Source organism: Chiloscyllium plagiosum, chromosome 13 (genome assembly GCF_004010195.1).
Source record: "Chiloscyllium plagiosum isolate BGI_BamShark_2017 chromosome 13, ASM401019v2, whole genome shotgun sequence".
Taxonomy (NCBI): Eukaryota; Metazoa; Chordata; class Chondrichthyes; order Orectolobiformes; family Hemiscylliidae; genus Chiloscyllium; species Chiloscyllium plagiosum.
This window is the reverse complement of record NC_057722.1, coordinates 73478662-73491845: the sequence shown is the minus strand read 5'-3', so window position 1 is coordinate 73491845 and position 13184 is coordinate 73478662. Positions and strand designations below refer to the sequence as shown.

Here is a 13184-nt window from a genome sequence, read left to right as displayed (position 1 = left end):
ACTTGTATGGAATGAGCTGCCAGAGGATGTGGTGGAGGCTGGTACAATTACAACATTTAAGAGGCATTTGGATGGGTGTATGAATAGGAGAGGTTTGGAGGGATATGGGCCGTGTGCTGGCAGGTGGGACTAGATTGGATTGGGATATCTGGTCGGCATGGACGGGTTGGACCGAAGGGTTTGTTTCCATGCTGTACATCTCTATGACTCTATAATTAAATGTGATATGTCAAGGTGTGGTAATATTTATGGCATTGATAACTTAAGTGCAATCAGATACAGTGAGCTAAATGATTTCTTCTGTCACAATCCCCTGTTGTACAATCATAACTGCCAATTATTATCAAGCAATTCTAACGCAGAGGTTAGTGGGAGAATGTGTCACATTCCTCATTCCTGTACTGATATCATCAGTGCTTTCCCATTTATTCTGACAGCAGGGTAGCACCTCATCAAGAGATAAAAATTTTCAATTGCAGATAGTGTTCAGTTAATGGAGCATGCAAGATGGTATACTAATTGTACTCCAGTACAGTGCAGCTATCAGCATCATGTCATGCAGCAGAGACAAGCAGAGGTTTCTGTGATAACAACACTGAGTTGCAAATCAATCTGCAAACCTGAAGACTATACCATCAATTATGGAGTTGAAAACAGAGACTGAAAACATTGTCTAACCCTGACATTTATGAAGTCTGATCAGACACCTGACTACAGAACCTACAAGGGCAGCACGTGGGTATGGATGAGAAAATTGGAGAAGGAAATAAACCTTGGAGTTGTTTCAGATTTCAGTTTGTGCAAATATATGGTGAAAGTCACGCCGAGATTGATAGATTCTTGTTGTCTAGAGGAATTAAGGGCTACGGGGAGAACGCTGGTAAGTGGAGCTGAAATGCGCATCAGCCATGATTGAATGGCGGAGTGGACTCGATGGGCCGAATGGCCTTACTTCCACTCCTATGTCTTATGGTCTTATGGTCTAAATTGCCTGTAGTGTTAGGTGGAGGGGTAAATGTAGGGGAATTGGTCTGGGTGGGTCACTTTTCGGAGGGTCGGTGTGGACCTGTTGGGCCGAAGGGCCTGCTTCCACACTGTAAAGTAATCTAATTTGCTATCTTTCTGAATCCTCCTGTGTGTGAACAATTTTGCAATAGAGCATCAGGCTGCTGCATCAGATAAACTTAACTTTGAAATAAACACAGAGAAAGCTGGAGAAACTCAGCAGGTCTTGCAGCATCTACGGAGAGAGGAAAAGAGTTTTGAGTCTGGTATGACTTCTTCAGAACTGAAGGGTGTTGGAATTTTTTTAATATATGAAAGCAGACACATTCTCTCAGCTTCACATTTTAATTTACGCCCAAATTGTATATCTTTTTCTCTTTCACTGCCATTAATGACACCTCTGCCTCTACACCATCAGTCCCCTTGCCCCCCCCCCCCCCCCGCCTGTATCAAAAGTATAACAAATATCTTCCGTCACTCCAGAAGTAGGCCTTTCAGCCCCTCAAACTGGCCCTCACATTTATCGAGATTATGGTTGATCCTTCCAATGCCTCACACGTCTTCCGTGCCAGGATCTCATTGCCCTCAACTTCCGATGCTTCAATAATCCATCAAGTCCTCTTTAAACATTAGTGATCTAGCCTCCACAATCTTGGGAATAGAAAATTCCAAACATTCCCTACCCTTTGGGACAAAAGAATTCCTTTGCGTCTCAGGATTAAGCGAGCGTCCCTTATTCTGTAACTATGTCCCCGAGTTTGAGATTCCCTCGAATGTGGATACATCTTCTCAACATCTACCCAGTGAAACTCCTTCAGAATCTTGTATGTTGCAAAAAGACCATCCCTCACTCTTTTAAACTCTAATGAATAAAAGTCTAACTTGTTGAACTGCTATCGGTAAATCAATCCCTTCATCCCAGGAATCTGCCTAGTCGATCTGCTTTGAACTGCCTCCAATGCCAGTATATCCTTGACAAAAATGAGGACCAAAGCTGGACATGTCCTCCAGGTGTCACCTCACTCACACCTTGTGCAGTTGTAACACAACTTCCTTATCTTTAAACTCTAACCCAACATCAATGAATGATAAAATACCATTTACCTTCTTTACTGTTCCTTTACCTACATGAAAAGCTTTTGTGTTTTATGCGCAAGGACATCCAGATTCCTGCCCAGTTTATTTTTAAAATTATTTGAAGAATAGTATGCCCTCTTATTATCATTCACAAATTTGCATCTATTACTCTCTGCCCTGTCCTCTAGGTCATTAATGTAGATAGGAGAAAGTGAGTACTGCAGATGCTGGAGATCAGAGCTGAAAAATGTGTTGCTGGAAAAGCGCAGCAGGTCTGGCAGCATCCAAGGAGCAGGAGAATCGACTTTTGGGCATAAGCCTGAAGAAGGGCTTATGCCCGAAACGTCGATTCTCCTGCTCCATTAATGTAGATAGCAAATCATTGAGGCTTGGGCAATTTCTGTGTTTCTTTCTTCTGTGAACTGAACAATTCTCAATGTATTATCCTGTTGAGTTCCTGTCTTGTGCCATAACCTGTTACACGATGCCTTATCAAATGCCTAAATAAAAACCGAAAGAACGGTGAATGCTGTAAATCAGAAACAAAAACAGAAATTGCTGGAAAAGCTCAGCACCTGTGGACAGCAGTTCTGACGAAGAGTCACTCGACTCCAAAACATTAATTCTGATTTCTCTTCACTTGCTGAAAGACCTGCTGAGCTTTTCCAGCAATTTCTGTTCTTGTTCCTTATCAAATGCTTTCTGGAAATCCAAACACCCTCCTTCTGTTGGTTCCCCTTTGCTGCTTGTCACATGCTCAAAGATCTCTAGTAAATTTGTCAAACAGTACCTCCCTTTCACAAAATCATGTTAATTTTGTTTGATTATTTTAAACGTTCCTAAGAATCTTGCTTTTTGTTTACCTCACTAATGGAATCTAACATTTTCCCAAAGACAGACTGACCTATGGACTTCTGCTTTCTGTCTCATTCCGTTCTTGAACAGGGGCGTTATGTTAGTGACTTTCCAAACTTCTGGAACTCTCTGGAATACTGTTAGTCTGGAATTTTTGACTGTGCCTCCACTGTCTCTATTCCCACTTCCTTGAGCACACTGGAAGTAAGCCACCAGATCCCGGTGACTTGTCTGTCTTCAGTCCTATTAATTTGGCAATTCTTTTTTCTCTCATGATAGAGCCTGTGCTTCTTCTCTTTGTATCTCTGTTGTACATAAAAACTATGTTAGAGACAAAAAAAAGTGCAGATGCTGGAATCCAAAATAGGCAGGCAGGAGGCTGGAAGTGGAGAAGCTGAAAATCTGAGTGTAACCCTTCTTCAGGACTAGTGTCTGCCTGGCTTACTGTGTTTGTCCAGCCTCCCGCCTGTCTAGTGTGTAAAAACGATAGCATTTTTTGCTAGCTTTCAGAAATAGTTGCGTTATAAAATAACATTTTTTTAAAAATAAAGCTTCGTTGCTGTTATCTTTCGGGTTGGAACTTTGAAAAACTGAAAGGATGCTAAACAATCAAGATAAATTTGCTGTGCTCCTTGTCTATACTGTGAAGATAGCTGGTGGTTGTGATACAAGAATGAACCTATGAATATGTAAATTGTATGCTTAAAGAAAAAATTGACAGGCTGAGTGAGCTGAATTTTTTTTAAGATAAAAACTTTTCATGCGACGTGGGCTTCATTGGCTGGGTTAGCATTTATCACCCAAATCTAATTGCTCTCGAGGAGGTGACAGTGAGCTGCCTTCTTGAACCAGTGCTGAACCCATAGCGTACATACATCCACATTGTCTATTAGAGAGGGAGTTCTAGAATTTCGACCGAGTGATACGGAAGGAACAATGATAGGGTTCCAAGTCAGGATGGTGAATGGTTTGGGGGGAGATCATGTAAGTGGTGGTTTTCCCATGTATCTGTTATCTGTGTCAGTTTAGTTGATAGTGATCATGATTTGGAAGGTACCGTTGGATGAGTCTTGATGAGTTGCCACAGTACAAAACCTTCTAAATACCACCATGATGTGGCAGAATATTCTTTACTTTTGGGTGACACGGTGGCTCAGTGGTTAGCACTGCTGCCTCACAGCACCAGGGTCCCAGGTTCGATTCCAGCCTCAGGCGACTGTCTGTGTTGAGTTTGCACATTGTCCCCATGTCTGCGTGGGTTTCCTCTGGGTGTTCCAAAGATGTGCAGGTTAGGTGGATTGGCATGCTAAATTGCCCATACTGTTGGGTGCATTAGTCAGAGGGGAATGGGCCTGGATGGGTTACTCTTCGGAGGGTCAGTGCCGACTTGTTGGGCTGAGTTCCTGTTTCTGCACTGTAGGGAATCTAATCATCTAATCTAAACTGAATCTTGAAGGTTGATCAAATCTGGAATTGAAAGCTAGTCTCAGTAACAATGTCCATGAGACTATGTAAAAGCCCATCAGGTTCATTAAAAACCCAAAGAATCCTGACCTGATCTGGTCCTGTGTGTGGTATTTGATTCACAGCAATATGGATTAACTCTTATTTGCCCTAAGAATTAGCTGAGCAAGTCATTCACATCAATGGTAAATAAGGGTGGGAAGCAAATACTAGGGGTACCCCATGCCATGAAAAAACATAAAGCAACATACCATAACTCCATTTATTCACTTTTGTTCAATGTTCTTACCGAAATCTCTTGCTTTCAAGCTTAAAGCGAAAATTGGACCCAATCTCCAGTCTTCCTTATGGGACAACAGCTCCAGATTTTTGTGATCTTCTGTATTTTCCTGTCACCTCTGGCCTCTTTTCTTCCACCAGTCCAGAGTAAAATGATGAGATATTTATAAGGTTGCCAACACTCAGATTAGAAAAGTAATTCATTCTGAATGCTTATATTTAAGTTGCTATGGGATGTAGGGGCAGAAACTGCTGGGGCTAGGGTCACAAACATCTTTTAACAATGGGGGTAGCACCAAGGAACCAGAAAACAGTGAATATCTTACACCTCTGTAAACCAGCAAACAAAGACTCATCAGCTGATTGTCAGTGGTGAGGGAACACTTAGAGGCAGTAATCTTCAATGTTGTTGGTGTGATATTATAAACTTTAGAACTTTAATAACAGTTCATGGACTGAATGAATCAACAAAAGTTAAACTGCTACATGCAAAAACTACTAAAAACAAAGACAGACATATACAGGAATAGAAAGCAATTAGCAAAAGAGGGAATGAGCAAAACTGCTTTAACAGCTGCCTTGATAAAGTAGACTTTTTTTATGCCATAAGAACAACTGATTGCCCTGCTGAAGAATGTAAAGAGTTCATCGCAGGAAAGTTGTGTGTTCGACCAGACAGTCAAAGCCAAATTTAACAAGACACAAGAAATTACTTTTGATAAGAACAAGCTGCAGACTTGCAGCAATTTGGAGGAAAGTACTTTAAAAAAAAAATCATCAATACATCCAAAATGTGTAGATTAGATTACTTACAGTGTGGAAGCAGGCCATTCGACCCAACAAGTCCACATTGACCTTCGAAGAGCAACCCACCCTTCTACATTTACCCCTTCACCTAACACTACTGACAACTTAGCATGGCCAATTCACCTAACCTGCACATTTTTGGACTGTGGGAGGAAACCGGAGCACCCAGAGGAAACCCACGCAGACACAGGGAGAACATGCAAACTCCACACAGACAGTTGTCTGAGGCAGGAATTGAACACAGGCCTCTGGCACTGTGAGGCAGCAGTGCTAACCACTGTGCTACCAGAAGTACTCACAGCAGAACTTTGAAGAACAATACTGCACAAGAATCAAACTCTGAAGACTCCACCTGCAACAACAGACCATCATTGGTTGAAGTCTTGGCCAGATTTCACCATTAATTGGGTAATAGCTAAATTAGGTTACAGACTTACTTGAGGAGTCTTTTGTTTGGTTGCTACATGCAATAATGTTTGAATTATTGTTTTAGAACTTGATCACCTGTGAGATTTCTTAATAAGTAGCTGAATTAAAAGTAAATTATGATGATTTGCCCACAATAGAGGCCATGGGATGAAAGGGGGAATGGGTGGATGGATATGAATTTGTTTTGGGTCTAAGATGCAGAGAGCTGTGGTGAATGGTTCTTCTTCAGGTTAGATTCAAAACATGGAGACGTGCCCTTTCAGAACCAGTGTAGTGCCTACCGCTCTTTTGCTGTATGTTAATAACCCGGACTTGGATGGAAGACATGACTTTAAAGTTAGAAAACTTCAAAATGTGGTGAACTATGAGGAAGATGCTAACAGACATTAGGTGGATATAAATAAACTTCAGAAATGAAGGGACCCATGTCCCAAATTATCTAACATAGAGTGCAAAACAAATTGTTTTTGGAGGAGAAGTATGGAGAGGTAATATCAATGGAATGCTCCAATTTTATCATGGCTCAGGAACAGTGAGACCTGAGGTTCTACACAGAGAAGAAATGTTCGACATCTTGAAAGGAAGAGTGGTTTTCAATGGCAGAATATGCTATAACTATCAGTCACAGATTTAAAATGAGTTGCAAAGGAACCAGAGACAACATAAGACAGTAGTCAGGGTCACACTATGATCAACGATTGTGATCTAGTTGCTTTGATCTGAAAAGTTGATTGGTGCCAAACTTGTTAATGACTTTCAGAAGGAAATTGGATAAATTGAAAAGGAAAATAGTATGTTGGACTAAGAGGGAAAAAACAATGGAGCGTTGGCCAAGTTGGAACTCTTTAAAAGAGCTGGCACAATTCTGATAGGCCAAATGGTTCCCTTCTATGTTAGATGGTTCTATTGTAGCTCCATGGTTCTCTATGATTCTCGGATTCACCAAGAGCAGACCATGGAAGGGCAAACCATTCTTTTCATGTTCACACTGGGATATTGTACAAGCTCATTGCGAATCATGTGAAATTATTGATAAAACATGCTCACACAACAAAGTTAACAACAGCAGCAGAGAATCTTTGTGAGCATATGATATTATATTGCAGGTTTTATGATGCTTTTCGGTTAAGTTGAAACTGTGTTAAGTCCTAAGGTTATGAACGGTGAATCTATAAAAAGCATTGGAGACCTTATATTGCACTCCTCCAATTTAGCAGGAATATAAATTATGCAACTTATATTCTTGGATAATTAAAAACAATGCGGTTCATCAAACAGGTTTGATCAGCCAGCGAAAGTGTACACCGTTAACCATGGTATACTTAATCACATTTCCCAAACAAGCATAACCACATTATTATCACAGGGATGTTACTCGGAAATTGCTCAAGAAAGGCTGAAGGTGTGTCATAGAAACACAGGAGTAGGCTATTTGCTCTTGCTTTGTCATTCATTATGAACATGGCTGCTCATCCAACTCTATCCTGTTCCCACTTTTCCAGAATATCCTTTGACCCCTTTATTCCCAAGTTTTATATCCAACCCTTTTTTGAAATCATACAATGTTTTGGCCTTGACTGCTTTCTGTGATGGTGAATTCCACAGGCTCGCCAAATTCTGGATAAACAAATTTCTCCTCATCTCAGTCCTAAATTATTTACCCATTATCCTTAGATTGTGACACCTAGGTCTGGACTCCCAACCATTCGGAATGTCCATTTTGGATCTACCGTGATTAGTCCAGTTAGATTTTTATAGGCTTCTATGAGAGTCCCCCTCATCCTTCTGAATTCAACCTCTCCTCATGGGTCAGTCTCTCAAGGAATTACTTTGACAAACCTTCACTGCATTGTCTCTACAGCAAAAAGATTCTTCCTCGGATAAGGAGAACAAAACTGCACGCAATATTCCAGCTGTGGTCTCACCAAGTCAGGATATAATTGTAGCATGACATCCTTTCTCCCGTCCTTGAATCTTCTCACTATGAAGGTCAATATACAGCTTGTCTTCTCTTACTGGCTGCTGCACCTGCTCATTAATAAAATAGGACACCTACAGTGTGGAAGGAGGCCATTTGGCCCATCGAATCCACACTGACCCTCCGAAGAGCATCCTACCCTGACCCATCCCATGTATCCCTGTATTTCCCATGTCCAACCCATCTGCACATTCCTGGACACTTGAATAATTTAACATAGCCAATCTACCTAAAAAGTACACCTTTGGACTGTGGGAGAAAACCCACACAGATGCAAGGAGAATTTGCAAACTTCATTTAAAATGCGTCTGGATAAATGCATGAGTAGGTGGGGAGTAGAGGAATACAGATGCTTAGGAATTGACCGACAGGTTTAGACAGTACATTTGGATCGGCTCAGGCTTGGAGGGCTGAAGGGCCTGTTCCTGGGCTGTAAATTTTCTTCGTTCTTTTCTTCGTCCACAAAGAGGGTGGCCCCATGTCTGGGTGCTCTGGTTTCCTCCAAAGATGTGCAGGTCAGGTAAATTGGCCATGCTAAATTGTCCATAGTGTTCGGTGCATTAATCACAGGGAAATGGGTCTGGTTGGGTTACTCTTTGGAGGGTTGGTGTGGACTTGTTGGGCCGAAGGGCCTGTTTCCACACTGTAGGGAATCTAATCTAATCCAGCAGGAATCGAACCCTAGTCCCTGACGCTGTGAGGCAGCAGTGCCAACCACTGAGCCACTGTACCACCCCCCTGCGCCACCATGCTGCCCTGATTACTTTCTTCCATTCAGATGATAATCTTGACTTTCTGATTTTGCCACCAAAGTGTGTAATTTCACATTCATCTTTCTTATACTGCATCTGCCATGCATTTGCCAACTCACTCAGCCTGTCCAAGCACATTGAAGCATCGCTTCATCTTCCTCACAGCTCACAGTCTCACCCAGTCATCTGCAAGTTAATTCCCTCGTCTAAATCAGTAAAGTATATTGCGAGTAACTGGTATCCAAGCACCATTCCCTGTGATACCCCACGAGTCATTGCCTGCCAGTCAGAAACGACCAGTTTATTCCACACCTTTGTTTCCTGTCTGCTGATCCATTTTCTATCCATCTCAATTCTCCACGTGTTTTTAATTTCACACTTTAATTTCTAATGTGGGCCTTTGTTGAAAGCCTTCGGGAAGCCCAAATAAAGCACATCTGCTGATTTCCCCTTATTAACTCTACTAGTTAGATCCTCAAAGAGTTCCAGTAGATTTGTCAAGCATGATTACCTTTTTCAAGCTGACTATCTCCAATCCAGCCACTGTTTTCCAAAAGATCAACTATTACTTATTTTACAATTGACTCTAACATTTCCCCCACCACTGAGGTCAGGCTGACTGGTCTACAATTCCTTGTTTTCTCTCTGTCTTCTTTCTTAAATCAAGGAGTTGCAAAAGTTACTTTCCAACGTGTAGGAACTGTTCCAGATTCTATTGAATCTTGAAGAATAACCACCAATGTATCCCCTATTTTGAGGTTTTCTATGATGTAGATTATTAGGGCCTGGGGTTTTATTGGCTTTCAAGCTCATCAATTTCCCCATTATTGTTTCCCTACTAATACTGATTCCCTTCAAATCCTCCCTCTCAAATAATAACCATCTGCCAACATTTTGTATGGTTCATAAGCTGAAATATTATCTGGAATTACGAACAAATCACATCTGCGCACTCTTGTTAATTTGTTTGCTGAGCTCTGCAAACAACAGGTAATTCCTTTTCTCTGCTGAGCAGCGAGGTACACAACAACTTCAATTCCAAAAGCACCTTTAACAAAACAGAAATGCTATCAGGTAACATCCTGGCACCAGGCCACACAAAGACGTGTGAGAAGAGGCACCAAATAATTTGTCAAAGCAGCATCTTCAATGGAGAATATTGAAGTAGGATACTGAGGGAGGGCAGTGAGACGTTTAAGGTAGAAATAAGTGGTCCTGGACACTGCACTCAGGAAAGTTAGTCCCAGCATATTAATTGATCAATAACCTTAAAAATCCTCTTTCTAATTCCTTGAAACATATATCTGCTATTCATTTTAATTGTTTCATCACTTGCTTTGTTTCCTTCACTGGAAAGTTTGGTTAATCAGTTCACCGTAAAGTCCTAACTCCGCTGACGGTAATTGGGGTATCGGTGTCAGCAGGCATGGAAACAGAATATAAACATTTGAATTTGAGGTGTTATTTCTAACCTGAAAGTCATAGAGTCATAGAAATGTACAGCACGGAAACAGACCCTTCGGTTCAACCTGTCCACGCCGACCAGATATCCCAACCCAATCTAGTCCCACCTGCCAGCACCCGGCCCATATCCCTCCAAACCCTTCCATGCCCCTCATGATTTTGTAAACCTCTATAAGGTCACCCCTCAGCCTCCGACACTCCAGAGAAAGCAGCCCCAGCCTGTTCAGCCTCTCCCTATAGTTCACATCCTCCAACCCTGGCAAGGTGTCATTCGCAAAGCTCTCTGGCCTCCAATTCTGGTTGGCTATTCTCCAATTGTATTGAAGAAAAATCTATCATGCAGACCACAATCTCACAAAAATGGAGTGATAATGAGGAATTTCATGAAGTGCCATTCCCATCAACAATATGCCTGGTAACAGAGTTGGCACCACATTTAGAACCCCAGCTTACTGTCTGTAGTGACCACCTAAAACATTACTTTGCAACAGCAACACATATATTCTGTGTTCTATATTGAAAAATAAACCAGCGAGTCTTACAAGAAATGTTGATAAAAATGAAAGGTGTGTACAGTTGACAATTAATTACTTGATCAAAATGAGAGACAAACACTTACCCTTCCAGATAGGTATCTGTGTTTGAGGATTTTAGGTTATGTTGCCACCTGTAGAAGTGCTGATTTAAAATAAGCTCCCATTTCCTGTTTGGTGTGGTGTTGATCCAGAGCCAGTCCTATTATTCTGCTCAAATGGGACATTTTGTTTTGTGGTTTATAAGTCTATAGTGGATCACTTGTTGAAGGTGTGCCCTTTATATTTCACTTCTCCCACATTTGTTTTCTGGATTGTTACCATTGTTCTTTGGACAATTCTTACAAAATAAATGCAGGATAGAAACCTTTGTCATTAATTCAAAAATAAGGAAGCAATAGAGTCAGCTGTTGTAAAGACAAGCAAGGAAGAATGAAAACTTTTTTTTTGCGTTGGCTGTCACACTGTCAGGACACCCGAAAAGATCCCCCACTGGTCTTTAACATGGCCATTGAATCATTTTCATCAACCTGAGAGGATGAATATGAAGCCAGTTTAATATCCCAATGAGTTGATTTAATTTTTCACTTATTTTTATTCATTCATGGGACGTGGATATCTTTAGCTAATCAACATTTATTGTCTGTCTCTAGTTGCCCTTTAGAAGATGGTGGCTTCAGTATTGTTTTTTTATTTTGATGCCTAGCTCCTCATATTGACCATGCAGAACCTGTTCCATTATCCTGCCTACCTTTAGTACCTACATGACCTTGACCATCAGATTCTCCCCCTTCCATGGGAAATTCCTCTTCAGCCTTGAGCAGATTTTCTTGAAAGATTTTTTTTTAATTTGTGGGATGTGGGCATCAGTGGCTGGGCCAGCATGTATTGCCTGTCCCTAGTTGCCCTTGAGAAGGTGGTAGTGAGCTGCCTTCTTGAACCGCTGCAGTCCACCTGCTGTAGGTTAGCCCACAATGCCCTTAGGGAGGGAATTCCAGGATTTTGACCCAGTGATAGTGAAGGATATATTTCCAAGTCAGAATGGTGAGTGGCTTGGAGGGGAACTTGGAGATGGTGGTGTTCCCATGTATCTGCTTCCCTGGATCTTCTAGTTGGAAGTGGTCGTGGATTTTGAAGATGCTGTCTGAAGACCTTTGGTGAATTTTTGCGGGGCATCTTGTAGATGGTACACACTGCTGCTATGAAGCATTGGTGGTAGAGGGAGTAGATACCTGTAGATGTGGCACCAATCAAGTGAGCTGCATTGTCCTGGATGGGGTCAAGCTTCAGTGTTGTTGGAGCTGCACCATCTAGGCAAGTGGGGAGTATTCCATTACCCACTTGACTTATACTTGTAGATGGTGGACAGGCTTTGCCAGGAAATGGATCTGGTGGATACGAAACTGACACCCAGGCTAAAAGCAATCCATATTTTACCAAAAATGGTTTTGATTTTTGCAAAAGTGGCTGGCAGAGAGCTCAGCTGATTCCTTTACCTTCAGAACAAAAATAGTCTTGAATTTCATTCCCAGCCAATAAACTCTGAATTGCAGTGAACAGAGGAAAAGTTCTCTAACACATTCTACTGGTCTTACTCACCTTTATCTTTCTCTTTACTTTGAAAGCAGATAAGAAAATACAACCATGAGCATCCAAAACTTTTCACATCTTAGAATCAAAAGACCCAATGTTTCAAATTCAGAAATGGCACAGTCAAAATCTCCTTCTGGATATAACATATCTTCATGTTTACTATGGAGACATACAATCTGAGAATAACAGAATCATACAATCATCCAGTACTGAAGAGGTCTTTTGGCTGATCGAATGTGCACCGTTAAAAACTACATTAAATTTGTGCATGCCCCACTTCCCAGCACTTGGCCCATAATTGTGAATGTTATGGCATTTCAAGTGCTCATCCAAGTACCTTTGAAAGGTTGTGAGATTTTTCCCCACAACTATCCTGCCAAGCACTGCATTCCACATACACACTTTTTCAGGATCCCCACTTCTGCATTTTTCCTCAAATCCCCTCCGACTTAATACATTTTTGACCAGTAAAGGAATTGATTTGATTTCATTTATTGTCGTCATATGACCTAAATACAGTGAAAAGTTTTGTTTTGTGAGCAGTACAGGCAGATTATAACATATAAGAACATACAGGTCATGGAGTGCTTAGACAGAGATAGAGGCACACAAGGTTATAGGAGGTGCACAAAAAAAGGAAGATCAATATGAGGTTTGAAGTTAGAGAGGAGAAAGTGAGGTCTGCAGATGCTGGAGATCAGAGCTGAAAATGTGTTGCTGGAAAAGCGCAGCAGGTCAGGCAGCATCCAGGGAACAGGAGAATCGACATTTCGGGCATAAGCCCAAAGTTAGAGAGGTCTATTCATGGTCTAATAACAGCGAGGAAGAAGCTGCTGTTGAACCTGTTGGTTCATGTTTGTAAGCTTCTGTATTTCTGCCTGATGAAAGACTTTAGAAGAGAGCACAACTGGGGTGGGAGAGGTCTTTGATAATGTTGGCAGCATTTCC

General features: G+C 41.5%; 1 protein-coding gene across 1 annotated transcript in view; it reads right to left on the bottom strand.

Moving 5' to 3' along the window:
* LOC122555668 (succinate receptor 1-like) overlaps nucleotides 1-9180 on the bottom strand; it is a 17494-nt gene extending 8314 nt beyond the window's left edge. The window contains exon 1 of the mRNA XM_043701664.1: nucleotides 9158-9180. The gene's annotated coding sequence lies outside the window, so the exon portion shown is untranslated. The remainder of the gene's footprint in view (nucleotides 1-9157) is intronic.
* Between the last annotated feature and the right edge of the window lie 4004 nt (nucleotides 9181-13184).